Raw genomic sequence first — 20,979 nt, forward strand, 5'->3', positions numbered from 1 at the left:
AACTGTGCACAAGGGGAAAGGGAAATGATCAGACATTTCTGGGACTATTTCACAATGGATCTGAGCTGACATTGATTTCAATGGACCCAAAACGTCACTGTAGTCCTCCAGTTAAAGTAGGGGTTTACAGAGTTAAGATAATTAGTGGAATTCTTACAGTGGGTACAGTGAGTCCCCAGACTCATCCTGTGGTCATTTCCCCAGTGCCAGAATGCATTTTTGGCATAGGCATTTTTAGCAGTGGACAGAACCCCCACATTGGCTCCCTAACTGGTACGGTTAGGGCTACTATGGTGGTGAAAGGCAAATGGAAGCAATTACAGCAGACTCTATTTAGAAAAACAGTAACTCAAAACAATACTGCATTCCTGGAGGGATTACAGAGATTTGTGCCACCATCAAGGACTTGAAAGACACAGGGGAGGTGATTCCCACCACACTATCCCCATTCAACTCTCCCATTTGGCCTATGAAGAAGACAGAGAACTTGGAGAATGACAATGGATTATCGTAAGCTTAACCAAATAGTGACTCCAATTGCAGCTGCTGTACCAGATGTGGTTTCATTGCTTGAGCAAGTTAACACATCTCCTGGCACGTGCTATGCAGCCATTGACTTGGCAAATGTCTTTATCACCATTCCTGTCCATAAGGGCCAGCAAAAGCGATTTGCCTTCGCCAGCAATATACCTTTACTGTCCTACCTCAAGGGGAATATTAACTCTCGAGCTTTGTGTCACAATCTTATTGGGAGAGACCTTGATCGCGTTGTGCTTCCACAAGATTTCACACTGGTCCATTACATTGATGACATTATGCTGATTGGATATAGTGAGTTCAAAATAACAAACATACTGGATTCATTGGTGAGACATTTGCATGCCAGAGAATGGGAAATAAACCCAACTAAAATTCAGGGAACTTCTATATTCAGTAAAATTTCTAGGTTCCAGTGGTCTGGGGCCTGTTGAGGTATTTCTTGTAAGGTGAAAGATAAGTTGCTGCATTTAACCCCTCCTACAACCAAGAAAGAACAATGCCTAGTGGACCTATGTGAATTTTGGAGGCAACACATTTCTCATTTGGGTGTATTACTCCAGCCCAATTATCGAGTGACCTGAAAGGCTGCCAGTTTTGAGTGGGGTCCAGAACAGGAGAAGGCTGTGTAACAGGTCCAGGCTGCTGTGCAAACTGCTCTGCCACTTGGACCATATGACCCAGCAGATCCAATGGTGCTTGATGAGTCAGTGGCAGATACGGATGCTGTTTGGAGCCTCAGACAGGTCCTCATAGGTGAATCACAGTAGAGGCCTCCAGGATTTTGGAGCAAGGCCCTGCCATCTTCTGCAGATAACTACTCTCCTTTTGAGAGATAGCCCTTGGCCTTTTGCTGGGCTTTGGTAGAAACTGAACATTTCACTATGGGTCATTAAGTCACCACGAAACCTGAACTACCTATCATGAACTGAGTGCTTTCTTATACACCTAGCCATAAAGTGGGTCATGCACAGCAGCATTACATCATCAAATGGAAGTGGTATGTATGTGATCAGACTCAAGCAGGTCCTAAAGGCACAAGTAAGTTAAATGAGGAAGTGGCTCAAATACCCATGGTCTAAAATCTTGTCACCCTGCTTTCTCTCCCCCAGCCTGCAACGATGGTCTCATAGGCAGTTCCCGATGATCAGTTAACAGAGGAAGAGAAGACTAGGGCTTGTTTCACAGATGGTTCTGCACGATATGCAGGCACTGCCTGAAAGTGGACTGCTGCAGCACTACAGCTCCATTGTAGGACATCCCTAAAGGACAGTGGTGAAGGGAAGTATTCCCAGTGGACAGAACTTCAAGTAATGTACCTGGTTGTGCACTTTGCATGGAAGGAGAAATGGTCAGATGTGTGATTACATACTGATACATCGACTGTAGCCAATGGTTAGGCTGGGTGATCAGGGACTTGGAAGAAGCATGATTGGAAAATTGGTGACAAAGAAATTTGGGGGACAGGTATGTGGATGAACCTCTCTGGGTGGTGAAACACCAAGAAGATATTTGTATGCAAGTGCTCACCAATATGTGACCTCAGAAGAGGAGGGTCTTAATCAAATGGATAGGATGGCCTTTCCCCAATCACCCCTGTCATCGCCCAATGGGCCCATGAACAAAATGGCCATGGTGGAAGGAATGGAGGTTATGCATAGGTTCAGCAATATGAACTTCCACTCACCAAGGTTGGTCTGGCTATGGCCACTACTGAGTACCCAATTTTCCACCAGCAGAAACCAACACTAAGCCCTCGATATGGAGCCATTTCTCAGGGTGATCAGCCAGCTACCTGGTGGCAGGTTGATTATATTGGACCTCTTCCATCATAGAAAGGGCAGAGGTTTATCCTCGCTAGAATAGACACTTATTCCAGATATGGGTTTGCCTATCCTGCATGGAATCCTTCTTCCGAAACTATCATCGCTGGAATCACAGAATGCCTTATCCACCATCATGGTATTTCACACAGCATTGCCTCTGACCAAGACACACGCTTTACAGCTAAAGGATTATGGCAGTGGGCTCATACTCTTGAAATTCACTGTTCTTACCATGTTCCCTATCATCCTGAAGCAGCTGGACTGATAAAACAGTGGAATTGCCTTTTAAAGTCACAATTACAATGCAAAGTAGGTGACAATACTTTGCAGGGCTGGGGTAAAGTTTCTCCGATAGCCAGGATTCCCAGGTCTAGGAATCAAGGGGTGAAAGTGGAAGTGGCACCACTCACCATCACCCCTAGTGACCCACTAGTGAAATTTTTGCTTCCTTCCTGTTCCCAAGACATTATGTTCTGTTGGCCTAAAGGTCTTAGTTCCAAAGGGAGGAACACTGCCACCAGAAGACATGACAATGATTCCATTAAACTGGAAGTTAAGACTGCCAGTTGGTACCTTTGGGCTCCTGCTACCTGTAAGTCAACAGTCTAAGAAGGGACTTACAGTGTGGACTGGGGTGATTGACCCAAACTATCAAGGTGAAATCAGTCTTCTATTCCACAATGGAGGTAAGGAAGAGTATTTGTGAAATACAGGAGATCCATTAGGGTGTCTCTTAATGTTACCATTCCCTGTGATTAACATAACTACACCATCCCAATCCAGGCAAGACTACAAATGGCCCAGACCTTCGGGAATGAAGGTTTAGGATACTCCACTAGGAAAAAAACCATGATCTGATGAGGTGCTTCCGAAGGCAAAGGGAATACAGAATGGATAGTAGAAGAAGCTAGTCATCAATACCAGCTATTATCACATGACCAGCCACAGAAACGAGGACTGTTATTGTCATAAGTATTTCCTCCTTCTTTTGTTAAAAACGTGTTTGTGCATGTATACACTTGTACTGAGAAAATATTTTCACTTAATTTCCTTTTTCCTTTATCAGGTGACATAAGGTTTACTGACTTCGTATCAACTTTTAAGTATTGTAAACTCTATGAAATAGCATTTGGGTTTGGGATTGGTGAATTTCCGGTTGTAGGAAGTATAGTCGTAACGTGTTAGGCATAATTATGACCTTATTATTGTCTTTATTTAAAGATTAAGCATGATCTCAGGAGATGTGTATGTGTTCTAGCTGACAAAATGTGGACTCGTGATGGTTAATACTAAGCGTGAACTTGATTGGATTGAAGGATGCAAAGTAGTGATCCTGGAAGTGCCTGTGATGGTGTTGCCAACGGAGATTAACATTTGAGTCAGTGGGCTGAGAACGGTAGACCCATGCTTAATCTGGGTGAGCACAATCAGATCAACTGCTAGAGCAGCTAGAATATAAAGCAGACAGAGAAATGTGAAAAGACTAGACTGGCCTAACCTGACAGCTTACATCTTTCTCCCATTGTGGATGCTTCCTGCCATAGAACATTGGACTCCAAGCTCTTCGGTTTTGGGACTTGGACTGGCTCTCATTGTTCCTTAGCTTGCAGATGGCCTATTATGGACCGTGTGATCATGTGAGTTAATACTTAATAAACTCCCCTTTCTATCTATCATCTACCTGTCTATCTATCTACCCATCTATCTATCATCTATCTTATTAGTTCTGTTCCTCTAGAGAACCCTGACTAATACAATCTGCTTTTCTAGTCCTCATTGAGGTAATTATTTGGCTAGAAGCTACTTGAAGGTAGTAGAATTAAAAATAATTCAGTTTTTAAAATACTGAACATGTAGTTTGTAATATTTAACATTATAACACATTATATGATTTTTATTACAGATTTCACTTATAAAAATCTATTTCATATGTTGCTAAAGTTCTTATACATTTATTTTACTACAGATTTTTAAAAAATGCAATATAAATATTTCATCCACTACCCACCCCCAGAATATAATGAGTCCTCTAAATTTTTTTATCTGATTTTTTTTTTTAAGTTCAGAAAAGCATAGTTTAATTTTACTGGTATTTGTACTACTCTCTGGGTCTTCTAGTTATCCACAGAGCTATGTCTATGCTTTTATTATATATAGCTTAGTTGCCTCTCTTATTATCTTTATTTTTTAATTTCTCGACATTTTTAAGTATATTTCACATTTTGCATATGTATTATCTATGTTCCCCTATATATTTTTTCTGACATGGAAATTTCAATAATTTTATTTATTCGGTGTCATTTTAATGATATTTTACTTTTATTCAATATTTATATTTATTTATGGGTTTATTTTTTCCCATGGCTCACAAGTCTGTAGAACACATTTAATTTGTAACCTGATTCTTTGTAACATGTTTCTCTAACTTGTGCAATGAAGGTATTTTTTATAATTTTCTCTGTATGTTTTTGTCACTAATTTTCATAATGCTAAATGTTTCCTTGGTCTTATTTTTGAGACTTATTTTTTGCTTACCATTATTATATTAAAGAATATATCCACACATGCATTCTCTTTGTTCCTCTTTTCTATCCATCTGAGCTCAGGAAATTGTCTCCACATTTTAAGCTGGAGTAGATGTACATATTTCATGAATTATTTTCTAGATAATGTAAAACAATTGTGGTGTGTGTGTGTGTTTGTACACATAATGTGAACATAATTAGATTCATCAATAGCTTAATAAATTGAAATCAACAATTATTAATTGTTTCAATGTATTAATGCATAAACATGTTATAATGGCAAATTATATATTTTATTTATTTTAATGAGAGAGTTCACCATATTTATGTTAGTACTATGGTTGTTCAGCTATACACTTCATTAGAGTTACATTAATTTTTTCATGACATGAAATTAAGACAAATTAACTCCAGCTATTACTAAGCAGGTGTTTCTTTATATTAAACTGATACATATATACCTTTAATAATCAGAACTTAAAATTGAGAAGAATTTGTATTATTTTTATTTGTTACTACAATGTATACATTTCCATTTTTCTATGCTTAGATAATGTTTTAAATTATGCAGATAAAATTTAAAATGTAAAGTGATAGTGCAAAAAATGTCTTTCTTTACTATTACACAAAATTCCAGTCTTACAGGTTGAATATTTGAGATTGGAAGAAATGCAAATGGATAGCATATACTTGTTCTATAAGCATGCTAACATTAATTTTAATCTTACAAACGGGGTTTCCTGGAGAGAAGAAAAATATTGCACTACACAAAGTAAATTTCAGTGAAAACAAATTGACTGAGGAAAGTGGTGAGGATCCTGCAACAACTTACTGCATTAACGACTTACTCTCACTTCAAAATGCAACTTCAATTTCTAGGAATACAAGAGGTAATCTAATTCCCAAGATTTAGTGCCCGTTTTATCTACTTTAAGTCTTTCTTATTTGCATTCTCTCTTCATTACAGATATGTATTTCTCGTTCATACTCTGTGATCCCTCCACCCGAAGATCCTAGACTATGAATGGGTCTTAGGGTGCTAAAAACATGTCAGGTAAATCTATGGAACATTGGAGACTTCAGACAACATTTTTTTTTTTAATAAATTCAACCTGTAACATACATTGTTCAACTGCAAAAAATAAATAACTGATTATTCAATTAATTTAATATTGAGTCTATAAATAGCAGCAATTATAAGAAAACTACATAATAATCCATCTCTGAGAATGAAGAAAGATCATATCATTGGCTAGCAACTATTGGTTTAAGTTAATAGAAAGAATGAAAGAGAAAGGGAGGAAGAAAGAGAGAAAGAAGGAGAAAAAGAAATGATGAGTAGTAAAGAAGTACAGAAAAAAGAGGGAAAAGAAAGAAGGAAATTGTAACACAAATTTCAAATTAAAATACACTAGTACAATCAGAAATTTAATTCTCACCTTAAGCCTATGTATAGAATGAAGACAAAGAAGAAAATATTTGCTTGTATCTTTATACAAATTTTATAAATAATTTTTAATTTCAAGCTCCGGGGTCAATGAGAACTACTTAGGAAAATATGTTATTATGTATTAAGTTATGTGCCGATCAAAAATACAAGTAAAATAAGTAGAAATCTATTAAATCAATGTTTTAGTGAACTTTAAATAACAATATTTGTATTTTATAGGATTTTTATGTAAATTGTTATTTGTCATTTCCCTTGTAGATCATTACGCTGAAATATCAAAAATAGTGTCAAAGTTTAAGTTACATCCTAAATTATTGTCCAACTCTTCATAAACAAGTTTATTTAGCTTCTTCAGGCATAATCATTCTATATAGAAAAAAAATAAGATAAAATTATTAATCATTACAATACCTATCATCAAATGCAATATGTTAAAATCATTAAGAATCAGTGATTTCAGTGATTAGTACCTATGCCATACACAAAATTTAATAGGCCAGTAAACATGTTGTTTTGTTGTATATATTAGCAAACAAGAGAGTTTGACTTAACCTAACAGTTCTATTTAAAAATTACTAAGACATGAAGTAGGCACTGAAAGTTTAAGACATAAAGTATTTCTGTAGCTTATTTCCAAACATAGAGAATAATTTAAACATATTTTCTTGATTAAAACCAGTGTATGGAAATAGACAACATAAATTCTTTCATTAATATATCAGATATATCATTTCATATTCCATTAATTAGCTTTTAGTCCACAACAGTTATTGGACCCAAATATTTTGCCCTGAATCTACTGTCTTGAAACAACAATCAAATTCAGCTCATTATTCTGTGGTTGTCAGTTTGACTGTACTCAGCTGAGAAGTGCTTCTGGCGATCTGGACTGGGCTCAATCATGCATTTGTGTTCAGCTGCCAACTATCTACCAGCAAGGTGTCGTCAGTTGATGAAGCAAGCTTGCCCAGGCTGGATTATACAATATTGGAAAGGTCCCAAATACAGCAAGATATGTTTCATGGCCAACCTCAGAGTCAGCGTAGGAGGATACTACCAAAGGCATAGGCTCAGAGAGAGGAATAACTTATGACTGTACTAGTATTCTAACACATGTGTGCTCTGTCTTATTTGAAAGTCCTTGTGTGTACCTTCTTCCCTCAATTTGAATAAAAGTGTAGCCCTCTAAGAGGATATCAAAGGCCTGCTTCCCAAAACTTCTTTCAGGATCTGAACGATGAACAACTATACTGTCTTAATTACTAGCTATCTTGATTACTGTCTAAATTACTTAATTACTAAATTTTCAAATTGAGTAATAAAAGTCTTTTAACTTTGTTATTTTCTATAATTGTTTGGGCTATTAAGGTTTCTTTTTTGCTTTGAATAAATTTTGAATTCACCTTTTTGGGATACTGAATTACATTAGATCTATAAATCAAATAATGGGTAACTAACATCATAACAGTATTGAGTCTTCCAATGCATGAACATAGTATATTTCTCGATTTATTTAGATCATCTTTAATTCTTTCATACAGGCTTTACAACTTGTAACAAATGTGTATTGCACATATTCTGTTAGATTTAGGCAAAACGATTTTATTTTGGGGGGCCATTGCATTTTAAAAATTCTGATAATTAGTGTGCAGTGCTAACATAGTACAATTAACTTTCATATGTAGATGTTTTATACTACAACATTTCTAAACTCATTTATAAATTCTAGAAAAGTTTTATGTATTTTGCGGGATTTTCTACATAAAAATTATGTCATCTGCAAATACAGACAATTTTTGTTTCTTTATTTCTATTCATTTCCTAGCCTTGTTGCACTGTCCACTGTCTAGGACTTCCACTTGTTAAATTAAAAAAAAAAAAAAAAGTCTGGTGCGGTGGCTCTCGCCTGCAATCCCACCACTTTGGGAGGCCGAGGTGGGTGGATCATTTGAGGATCACTTGAGGTCAAGAGTTCGAGACCAGACTGGTCAACATAGTGAAACACCATCCCCATCTACTAAAAATAGAAAAATTAGCTGGGCATGGTGGTGTGTGCCTATAATCCTAGCTACTCGGGAGCCTGAGGCAGGAGAATCACTTGAACCATTGCGGCGGAGGCTGCAGTGAGCCACAGTCACGCCACTGCACTCCAGCCTGGGCGACAGAGTGAAATTCCGTCTCAAAAAATAAATAAATAAAAATAAAAAAATGAGAAGTCATCAGGTAAAATTATCTCCAAATATATCAAATTTATCTGGGAATAAGCAAAGAGGATTATAATCTGCGATGCCTGGCCATAGCAAGCCACAAGGTGAGTCCAGTGAGAGAAAAATAAAGGGAAGCAGGGAGAAGTTTGCCTAAGAGGTTTTGAATCAAAATTTGCTGGTTTCATAGACTCCGAGTCAGAGTTATTGTCAGTTTAGTAGTGGAGATGCTGTTATTGGGCAAGTATTATTTTGAGAACATCTTATCTGAATAGCTGTGTCCTACTGAATGTTTAGAGAAAACTCTGCCACAGAAGTATTTTCATAGTGTGAAACGTGCAAGCAGGAGATGTGTGAAGGACATGAAGGGATTTCGTGTGAGGCTTTTAGAAAGTCCTTGGAAACAGTTATTTCAGACATGTAAGCATGAGTCCCCCTCTTTCATGCCTTTCTGGCCCTATTTTTTCTGAGTCTGACTAATGACTTTATCCTCATTGCTGTAACTGTTATACACTATGATTTTGAAGAGGAGTAGGGAGAATTAACATCCTTGCTTTTTCCAGAAACTTACGGGGTGTATTAGTCTGCTAGAGCCACCATAGCAAAAGACCACAGACTAGGAGGCTTAAACAAGAGAAATTTATTTTTACAAAGTTCTGGAGCCTGGAATTCCAAGATCAAGATGGTGACAGGTTTGGTTTCTCCCAAGACCTTTCTCTAGGTCTTGCAGAAGGCCACTTTCTTGCTATGTCCTCACATGGCCTTTTTTCTGTGCATGGGCATTGCTGGTGTTGGATGAAGACCCCAGCCTTACGACCTTTAAAGATTTATTTTCAACACAGTCACATTGGGGTTTAGGGCTTCAACATATGAATTTTGAGGGGAGACAACTCAGTCCACAACAGTGGGAGGGTATTCACCGTGTCACCATTAAACGAGATGGTAGCTGTAGATTGTAGTAGATACCCATTATTAGGTAAGGGCAAGGAACTAACATTTCTATTTTACTGAGAGATTTTATCATGGATGAGTTCTGAGTCTGAATGAGTGTTTTATCTGCATCTATTGGGATAATCATACAATTTAATTTTCTTATTTAGTCTGCTAATATGGTGAATGACATGGATTGATTTTTGGTTGTAGAACAACCTTTGTATTCCTGAGATGAACTCCATGGTCATTACAGGATTATCATTTTATATATTGCTATTATAGATTACATTTGCTAATATATTATTGAGGATATTCACATCTATTTCCATGAGAGATATTAGTCTGTAAACATTATCTTCATTTCAATGCTTTTATTGGTTTGGTTATGTGACACTCTCTAAGAGGGTCCCTAATGATTTCCATATACTGGCATTTAGTGTCTAGTGCAAGCCCCTCCCTTAAAGTAATGTGCTTCTAATAGAACAGAGCAATACTGAGGGATGTTATATCTGTTATTAGGTTACAAAAACTCTGACATCCATAGCACCAATAGATTCTCTTAACACTGGTTCTAATGAAGTAAATTCTTATGTGTGAGTCTCATTTGGCAAGAAACTGTAGGTGTCCTCTGGCAATTTTAATGAAAATTTTGTTATAACTTTTATAAGTTGACAATACAGTGTAACAGGAAAATAAGTGCTAATGGTTGATAAAATCCTATAAAATAAGACATGGAGAATCATTAAAAACAAATTTCAAAAAATATTAAGGAAAAAATATTACCAGATGTATACATTTAATATATGGCAAATTTAGTATTTTGATCACTGGTGGAGAGGCTGTAATATACAGTGCTTTATATTTAATGGATTGTCTTAATAATTTAAACAACTACATTAATTTTACTTTATTTACAATGCAACTTATAGATCAAAAACCTAAAATAAACATAAAATATTAAAAAACATTGGGGACATTTTTCTTGCTATGGAACCAAGTAATAATTTTGAGATTACAAACTACCATGGGAGAACAGTTTCTATTAAATAAAAAGCTACATGTTGCATTTGAAATAGTATTTGCGACATGTATTATATTAAAAATATATCCAAAAGCAACAAGGCAACCACAAAGAGATAATAGTGTATGTTCAAATAATACATAAAGGCAATTTACACCAGAAAAAAATGGAAATAAACATAGGCAAAGAACTAAAATGTGATAAAAATAGAGACATTGAAATCAATGCATTCACTTTATTTTACTTTTTGACTTTCCTTTTAGAAAATAGTAAAAAATATTTTGTTAAATGCTAATGAGTATTTTGGGAGAAACACCCCATAACAGACTTAATGAGATTTACAGTTTCTAACCCATACCTCAAGGGGAATTTGACAATACTTACTTATAACATGCACATAACTTTGACAATATGGATATGAATAGATATGCAATAATATTAGATTAAAATTATTTGTAGATGAGGAAATAATAAATTTACATGGCGATTTCCACCATATAAAGATTTTCTTGATTCCCTTCATAAACTAGGACAAAGGGATATTACTACACAAGTTTTTATAAACCAATGGCTTAAGGGTTTGTTTAGGTTTAATTTCTAGCTCCCTCATTTATTTCTAAAATATCCTCTAATTCTTTCTCCCCATTCTCCTCTCTCTTACATTTATCTCTTAAGTCCTTTTATACTATTATAAATGACGAAAAGGAGATTCAAGGAGTTACGAGCCTTACCCACTGTCATAGACTTTAATATGTATTAGAAACAAATGTAAATTTAAACATAGGTGACTATAAAACCAGCAATCTATCTGATATACTAGAAAGGACTAATTCTGGCCAATATTAAGCTACTTACGAGAGTAATAGTAAGGTAACCTTTTTCTTCAAGTATGGAGATACCATATAAAATTTTCATGCCTAGTATTATTTAAAATACTTGAAATATAGCAGTGTATATACAGAACCAGAACATGTATGTACTAAATATGTCTTTAGTTTTCATAGAAATAATATGTCACATTTTGTTTAACACACTAGAATAATTGCTGTTCAATCACTTCCATACCTAAGACCCTAGCTGGTAGTGATTAGTGAATCATTACATTTATTCATTAAGTAATTTAAAAGTGCTTTTTCTTTTTTTCTGTAAAACTCATTTATAAAACCATCAGATAAGAACAGAACTTCATAATTACTACGGCATTTAACCCTTATACAAATTTTGAGGGTAGTGAAAGCAGGAATTATTTTCTGAGGAGTAAATTAAGGTTCAGAGCTCTTAAGTTTCCGTTTTTACCACCTGGTGGTGTGGGCACAAAAATACCAGTCATTGAATGCCCTATCAGCTTTCTCACCATTTGTGTGTTTCTCCTGAATATCTACAGATGTTAGCAAATGAGATACTGAGAAGTAAAAAAGCAAACAAACAAGCAAACAAAAAACTACCCAAGACAAAGTAATATTACTTTGTCTATTACAAATTTTACTTTGTCTTGGGTAGACAAAGGAAAGAAACATGTCAAACCTCTATCACTCACATATGATTAAATCCTTTATTTCAGAGTTTTATTGATTTTAATTTTTCAAATTATCTAGAAGTAGTCTTGTAGATAGATATATATTGACCTTCTTGTACAACCTGTGGCCTTCTTTTTATATTTTGTTTTTTTTTTGGTCATTTACATGGTTGCTTTATGTAGTACAATAGCTAAAATAAATGAATAAATAAATAAATAATAGATATATTCATTTATTTTTGTCTGAGAAAACCAAAGTGGAGAAAACGTGCATTATTTTTTCAGGTATCCCTTTGGAATGATCCTCTCTTAAGTCAAGTAGAAAAAAATCTCTTTTCTATTCCACTAACATATTTAACAATTAGATTCTGGGTAGCTGTGAGTCATTACCTTGTGTTTATTTTCCTAAGAATAAAATGCATAGACAAAACTCAAAGCAAGATGCATTCTTCTAAATATACATATACATACACACACACACACACACACACACACACACACACACACACACACACACACATATCATGTCTTGGATTTTTAAAATACTGGAAAAGCAGTAATACAACTGTCTAGTTAACTCAATTCTACTCCATTTCTTTAGTTAGCATTTTCAAACTATTTCTAAGTTTATTATTTGCACCTGCATGTAAATCACACTGTTATTCACCTGAACAGCTTCTTTTGGATAGCTTCCCAGATTGGAGCCATTTATACACAAAATTGCCTTTTTGGCAGAAATTCTAAGTGAAGTAAATAGTCTTGATTGGTCGGTACATAAAATCCACAAATGTACAGTTAGGAAAGGAAGAGTCTATACTGTAATTGTCCAAAAAGCAGTGCGTGGCAGTTGTTAAGTGAAGTATTTTTATTGGATATTTCTATACTAAGAAGACGACAAGATTGCAGTTTTCATTTAGTGAATGGAATAAATTCAACCCTTGTAATTTCCCATTCACTTGAAGATCTTTGTTGCCATAGTGCCATGAGAGCGATACTCCACGTTGATTTGTATTACTGCAGCTGAACCTCACCAGGCTTTTAGGAGCTACATAAGTGCTTACTGACTCTGTTTCGTATTTGTATGTTTACAATTATACCAGCTTCTTTTTTTCTAGGATAAGTGAGAAAGACTGTGGTAGGCTACTAATGAAGAGTATTAACATATATTATACATTGTAGTTAAAAGCAAAGGATTTAAGCTATTTGGATTCAAATCTTGCTCAAAAGGTGAAATCATGGGCAAGTTCAAGGGCAACTTACCTGCTCTCTACAGGATTCAGATTCTTCAGCCTTTATGACAAGCAAAAATTAAGGGCATGCCTAATAGGGTAAGTGTGAGGAGCAAATGAGGGAATAAGTGAAAATAATTCATAAATGATCCATAATATGTATTTCTCTTCATGATAGTAGTAGTAGGTTAATATTAGCATTATTTAAATTCACTTAAATCTTTTGATGTTAACATTGTAATAATTTTAAAATATAGTACTAACCCCTATTTTATGGTTAAAGAAAATTAAGTCCAGGGACATTGAGTCACCCCTTACAGGTCAAGTAGGAAAAGCAAACCCCAAAGACAAAAAAGTCTGTTTTTCTATTGCATGTGATTTAATATAAGAATAAGCATTCAATATTTGAGGGCTTTCTTATTTTTCCAAATAAACATTCTTTTGGGTTCTTGTAATGCTTTAGTTTTATCATTCTAAGCACCAGTTATCATTCTTAAGTCCTATAATAGGACTGAACTTTTTACTTAGGTATTTTGTGATTTAGATTGTAAAGGCCGTATATCATAATATACTTAATCTTAAATACGAGGTTATTTAGTTACTTCTTTCCCATTAAATCACAACAGAAAATTTGACTTAATAACCAGCAGAAGTTATATGTGATACTGAAAAGAATCTCTCACACAATAAAACATAAATAATAACAATAATACATAAATAATCATAGTAACAAAATTAGCTTTTCTCAACAGCGTATTTATTACTTTTTAAAATAGGAAGTCAACAGCAGCATGAAATAGGAGACATATTATCAGTATAAAAATTATTCAAAATTATTAATTTGAAAGAAATGTTGCTCAATATTATTCTTGTCCACTAAAAATTTTGCATACTAAAACTATGCTCATTTTCAATATTTTCCTGAGTTAAATATGTATCCCTAAATTGCTGAACAATTTATAATATACTTTTTTTACTCATTTATTTATTAATACATATTTAAGGTAATGCTATATTTAAAACTGTTAAACACAGTAAAACACAAATCTAGTTGAAAGGATCTTACAATTTTCTTGAAAAGATATCTATATTGAGAAACATGATTATGAAAACATTATAATGTATAAAATCATAAAATATGCATTACAGAATCCAGAATTTTAAAAGAACCAAATTCTACAGTGTTATGAAATAGAACACTAAAATAGATAAAAACAAATACTGTGCAATTGGCAGAAAATAAGGAGTAGAACAGTGAATTGCTGGAGGAAACACATCATGAAGATGTTCCAAATAATCTCTATTGACACAAAGGGAAAAGATTCTCACTTTCTGTGATTTGTCAGGAGAGTTTCAATATTAGAGTCAGACAAATTTGATTATAACTGTAGAGCCAAAAGCTGCCAGTGTATAATACTGGGCTTCAATTACATCGTCAGCAAAATAGAGATAACATTTACCTTATTGAGCTGCTCAGATGATTACATAAAGTAACACATTAAAGTATCAAAATTCTATTAATTGAAAATTTTAGGAAATTTTCATCTCCTGTTCAATAATTCCTAAAGAAATATGTCACAGATGATGGAAGAGAGAATTACAAGGAAAATACATTCAGCTTCTGAAGACTTTGAGGAAAGACACAGCAGTTTCAGAGAGAGCAGGTATTTTTCCTATTCATCTTTACCCATAGTAGCGGATCATATAAACAGAGCCTGCTTTACAAATTTTAGTCTTTTTAAGTCTTTTAGTCTTCTGTTAGTGGAAGAGACAGACTTTTAGTACATTATCCAATTTAAACATACCCTGCACAAAGGTTAAGAGGTACACTGAATTAGGAGACCCTCCCTAAAAGAGAATATATCACAGGGGATTTAGAGATTAATTTCTTGAGAAGGGAAGACTTGTTCTGACCTGTGAAGAATGAGAAAGAGTGAACCACGTATAGAGGAGACTATAAGGAAATCTTCTTACAGGAAAGATCCCGTTAACAGAAGAATGATGATAAATAGAAGAGAATGGGGAAAAAGGCCAACATGATTGAAATGGAAAAATCAATGGATAAGAGGGAGGAAGAGAAAAAGAAAGAGAAGAGAGCGAGAGAGAGAGAAGGACTAATTTCGAGATCTTTCAGGATAATGCAAGTAATATTTGGAGCAAGATGAGTTTCTCAGATTTGCATGTTAGGAAGTGCTCTGCAATTTCAAGAACTTATTAGTATGGGGCAGTGCGATAAGACTCAATGGTAGTAGATCACTTGGAAATTTAGATAATTATTTTAGAAAAATATAATGGTGTTCTGATTGAAGTGTTATGATTAACTAAGTTATTGTTAACCAATAATTGTTGTTTAATTTGTGGGGGATAATTAAACTTCTTTTTACAGCCTGGTTTATACCTGTGACACATTTTATCCACGGAATTACATGGGAAAATGTCACTTAATAGAAGAAGAAGCTGCAAGGACCAGTATGTTCTCTTTTCTCACTGCCGGGAGATCAGCAATGTTCCAGTTAGAGAATACTCTGTCAACCTATGTCTCTGAATTAAGACAACATAGAGCAAGGATGCAGCCAACCTGAAATCACCTTATAGTACAGGAGAGTTAAATTTTAAGCCACTTACATTTTGCAGTCATTGTTACTGGCATATATTATACTGATTGATACAGTGAAAACATTGCACTTGAAGATAAGTGATCCAGTTTGAGGGATATTTCTCATGTAAAATGGATTAACAACATGATGAATTGGATAATAGGTCTGTGTCGGTGACTGGTGTGAAGTTAAACCCATCTGGTTTCACAACTGAGAACCAGATGGATGGAGATGATTGAGCTTAGATAGAAAAGAGCAGAAGATATAAATTATTGATCAGAATTAATTCTAGATCTCTGTTCCTTAAGACAATGCATTGCAGTTATCTTTACTATCTTATTCCAGCATTCGTATCAATCCAATAGAGTAATCATTAAACATAAGAGATCCTCTGGTGTCAAAGAGACTTTTGGACATGATAGTCATATTCATGAGTGTAATGAATGAAAGCACCTGTGACCATGGAAATGTTACTCTGGTTAAGAATTTCTCTTTCCAGAATTAAAGCTAAAGATTTCAGAGTTCTAATAAATTTTCAATAGATAATGTCATGAATGATATTTCCTGCTTAATTCATGGGATATGAGTGTCACATGCTGAATAACAGTATTGGGCATGAATCATACCCGAATGACTTCTCTTCAACGTCTTCTCTTTAGCATTAACAATTATAATTGTTACCTTTTGAATAAGAGGAGTATTTCTAAATAATGCAACTTTTTACACAACTCGTTACTGGTGCCTCATAATAGTCTCTAAGATATGCCAACTATCAGTAATAGTTTCTGATAAGTAAATAAAAATATTTATACTTTAAATATCATTTTTATTTATATTACCTAAGTTTTCCATACTTACAATCTGTACTATAATCCACCTTTAGCTGAGGGAAGCAAAGGTGGACATTGATTTTTGATATTGTGTGGTTCACAAGAGCACAGAATTTTTGTAAACATTAATCTGTAGCTTTATCTTTACATGTCAATAGAGTTTTTTTTTACTCCATTAAGGATGTGCCCATTCATTAATTATACTGTAGTAAGAGATTAATAGATGAAACCAGCAGACAGAACATGTGCATGTATATTACTTAAACTTGATTAATAGTTAATTATGAAATTAGAACTTCTTAAGGTGATTTCATGATGTAGTTGAACAGTGTAAAATGTAGTGCTAGTATAGATATATATAAAGGAAATGCAATAGGACATTATTAGCAGATCTATCCATGAATATACTTTTTAAATACACACATACTTCTGTTTAGCACTAAAGTGCTAAATAATTGAGTTTATAAATGAGATTTTTGTTTCACTGTGAAAAAAGTTTTAACTTCAGAATGTCATGGGTCTCTTTTATATGTACTCTTTTAGACAATATCATCTATTCTTTCCAAATAGAAGATAATTTGTATTATAAAAGATAAAGGTTGCCAAATGTAATATCAATGTGTTGATTAATCATTTTACTTGTGTTGAAAATGCCTAGATTAGATTTACTGATTATTAATAATTCTGTACATGTTTCATTAATTTACTTGCACTTTTATGGCACCCTCTAAAATATCTCTGATCTTATCCACAACATAATGCTCCGATTTTAAACAAACTGCATTTCACTAAAGGAAACAGAGCAATCTTTTCTTCAGTCCTGAGCTTACCCTTTAAGTTCTACTTCTATTCCTGAGGAATTCTGAGTGCAAAACTTTCTTTTTGTAGTTCTACTACTTATTCAAACATGCATTAGCAGATTCAGCATATGATTTTCAGAATTTTAATAGAAAACTTGCTGAAAGCATTATTTTTCCTTTTATGTTTTTCTAGGAATTCACATATTTTCTAAAAATTTTTAAAGGATTTTCACACAGCTAGAAATAGCATGCACTTATTATTTTCTCCCTGTCTCCCTTCTTTTTCAGTTGTCCACAGAATTATCCATTTTATTAGATTTTAAAATACAGCGTTTACATTTGTTGATAATCTGTTGTAATTTCATTCCCTATTTAGTTTGATTTCCTGAATTAAATATTGTATAGGTCCGCTTATTTTTAGTGTCTAGAGGCAAATGCGTAGAAAATTGACTTTAAAAAATTTAATGAACTGTAATTTGTATAACAAAAGGCTAAATCTTAAATATACAGATCATATAGCTTTTTCATAGTACACTCCTATATACCTACCACTCAAAACAAGACATCAAACATTATTTATCATTCAAGATCCTCAGAGATCCTTCACATTCATCAACGCTCACAGAGTAATCACTTCTGAAGACAAGGTTTCAGGATCTTCATGTAAAGACTGTGAAAATCTGTTACTTGATGACAGCAAAGAGAAAATAGGGTAACACTTTCAAAATTAATCTTATCAAAACTCTGAAAATTAACCTAAGACTCAAAAATTGAATGTGGGCCTTAAGAAAAGTGGCTGGATCTCAATAAAAATTTCAAGTTTTGTTGCATTTTAACTTGACTAGCTCTGGGGTGGAAAGCCACACAGGCAGTTCACCAACACCTGGTAAGTTCATGAATATTCAGCATATAGCAGATCTGCTATATGATATACACATATGTGGTATACATATAGCAGATCTGCTATATGCTATACAAATATACATACATAGCAGATCTGCTATATGATATACATGAGAGCTATATGATATACATATAGCAGATCTGCTGTTTTGTGTATATATACATATAGCAGAAGTGGCTATATGTATATACCTCTCCTTTGGTTTTCATTTACATGGAGTACCTTTATCCATCCATTCACTTTCAGTTTCTGTGGAGACTGGAGAATTTAATTCATTTATATTTAAGATTACTATTAGGAGCCAAGGACTTACTACTGCTATTTTATTCTTTTATAGTTGCTTTATAGATTATTTTCCTCCTTTCTTTCTATTTTGTTGTCTTCTTTTATGGTCAAGTGATTTTCTCCAGAAGCATGTTTTGATTACTTTCTATTTGTATATTGTGTATTTACTATAGCTTGTTGCTTTGTAGTTATGAATCTTACAAAAATCATTTTATAGTTATAGCACATTATTCTAAGCTCGTAAAAATGTATTAGTTTCTCAAGGAAGAAATCTCAAGGTAGATAAAAAATATGTTTTGATGTAAGAACAAAACCATAACAAACCAAAATTTATGGGATGCAGCCAAGCAGTGCTAAAGGAAAATTTATAGCAGTAAATGTCCAAATTGAAGTAAAAAAGGACAAATTTAATAAAGTAAACTTCTGCTATTAGAAATTAGAATTCCTAGTTTCTAAAAAAAATCTAAAGTAATGAAACGGAAGGCAGCAATGAGGATTAGTACACCAATAAATGAAAAAAATAGTAGAAAGCAATACAAACTATCAAAAAATCAAGTCTCTTATTAAAAAAAAAAAAGAAAAGAAACAAAAAAAAAAGCAGAAAAAATGACAAACCTTAAGCTATATATCCAGGACAAAGCAAGATTATAATTAATCAAATCTTGAATGAAAGAGCATCATCATTACAAAACTTACAGAAATAACAAGGATTGTAGAGAAGTATTTTAAAAACTCTATTTGAAAAAAAATAGCTGACTACACATCAATATGCTTTATAAATAACGACACAAAAATTTTGAACATTCTACCAAACCAGAACCAGCACTGTATAAAAAGGATTACACAATATGACTAAGAAAAATTTATTCCAGGAATGCAAAGTGGTTTAACCTGTAAAATCATTCAACGCAATACATGACAGTAATTGAACAAAAGACAAAAAAAAAAAAAAAAAAAAAAAGGTAATCTCAATAGAAATAAAGAAAAACTTTTGATAAATTCCACCATGCTTTCTTTATTAAAATGTAGTACCAAACTGAGTGTAAAAAATAACTCTCAATCTGAAACTAATTGGCTTTTCTGAAAAATAGCAATTAATATCATACATAATGATGAGACTTAAATGCTTCCCCTCTAAGACAGCAAACAAGAACAGAATGTCTGCTCTTGCTACTTATACTTAACATTATTCTAGAGTTCAAGACTGGGCCATTAATACAGATCAAAGATATAATATCTATCCTGATGGAGTGGAAATAAAGAAATAAAACTATCCTCTTCACAGATGCCAGGATCTAACATAAATGGAAAACTCCTAAGGAATACATACACACACACACATACACACACACACACACACACACACACACACACACATACACCACAGATGAAACTATTATAACTAACATACAAGTTTATAAAATTGACAGAATTCAAGATCAGTGTACAGAAATCAGTTTTATGTATAGATACAAAGTGAAAATGTTATTAAAATATATTTGTTTATAATAGGTTCAAAAATATTTAAGAATAAGTATGGAGATTGACTTCTAACATGTATGTATTTTTGTTGCTGTTGTTTTTATGGTAATAAAATCTTTCTAAAATTAGATATTGCTATTAGTTGAACAACTTTGTGAATATTGTGAAAACCATTGAATTATACATTTTAAAACTTGAAGTTTTTGATACATAAATTACATCTGATTAATGCTGTTATAATTACTCTTCTGAATTCTAGCATTATATATTGTTTTTCACTGTTCCAGAAGTGCATTTAAATGAACTAATATAGATTATAATTTTTTGTCTGTCTTCTTATATACAAAAATAACTGCAAGATCCATACATACTGTTGCATATATCATTATTTCATTCTTGTTCTTGCTATGTAATATTCTATTACATAAATACATCAGAAATATTTATCCATTAATTTATAAATGTCTACCTGGTTTCTAGTCTGGACTATCATGTGTAAATGCTAGGAAATCATTCTATATATCATTTTGTCACCACATACATTTATTTCTCCTGTGAGAAGATATAAAACTGCCATTCTTGGAGCATAGGGTAGGTATATTACACATAGTAAGTCATCAAAAATGATTAAATAAATATCCTCTCCCACCAACAACGTGTGAAAGTTTCAATTACATAATACAACACAGTGAAACTCTTTTAAAAATTTGATCTGACACCAGCTTTTGAATTTAATAGATATCATGATTCATTTTAAGTCTTCTATTTTTACTATTTATCTCCTCTTCTTTGTTCTACAATTTTTCTGTTTTTCTGCCTGCTTTCAGTTTAGCAATTAGC

The sequence above is a fragment of the Rhinopithecus roxellana genome, chromosome 3 (genome assembly GCF_007565055.1).
Source record: "Rhinopithecus roxellana isolate Shanxi Qingling chromosome 3, ASM756505v1, whole genome shotgun sequence".
NCBI classification, from domain to species: domain Eukaryota; kingdom Metazoa; phylum Chordata; class Mammalia; order Primates; family Cercopithecidae; genus Rhinopithecus; species Rhinopithecus roxellana.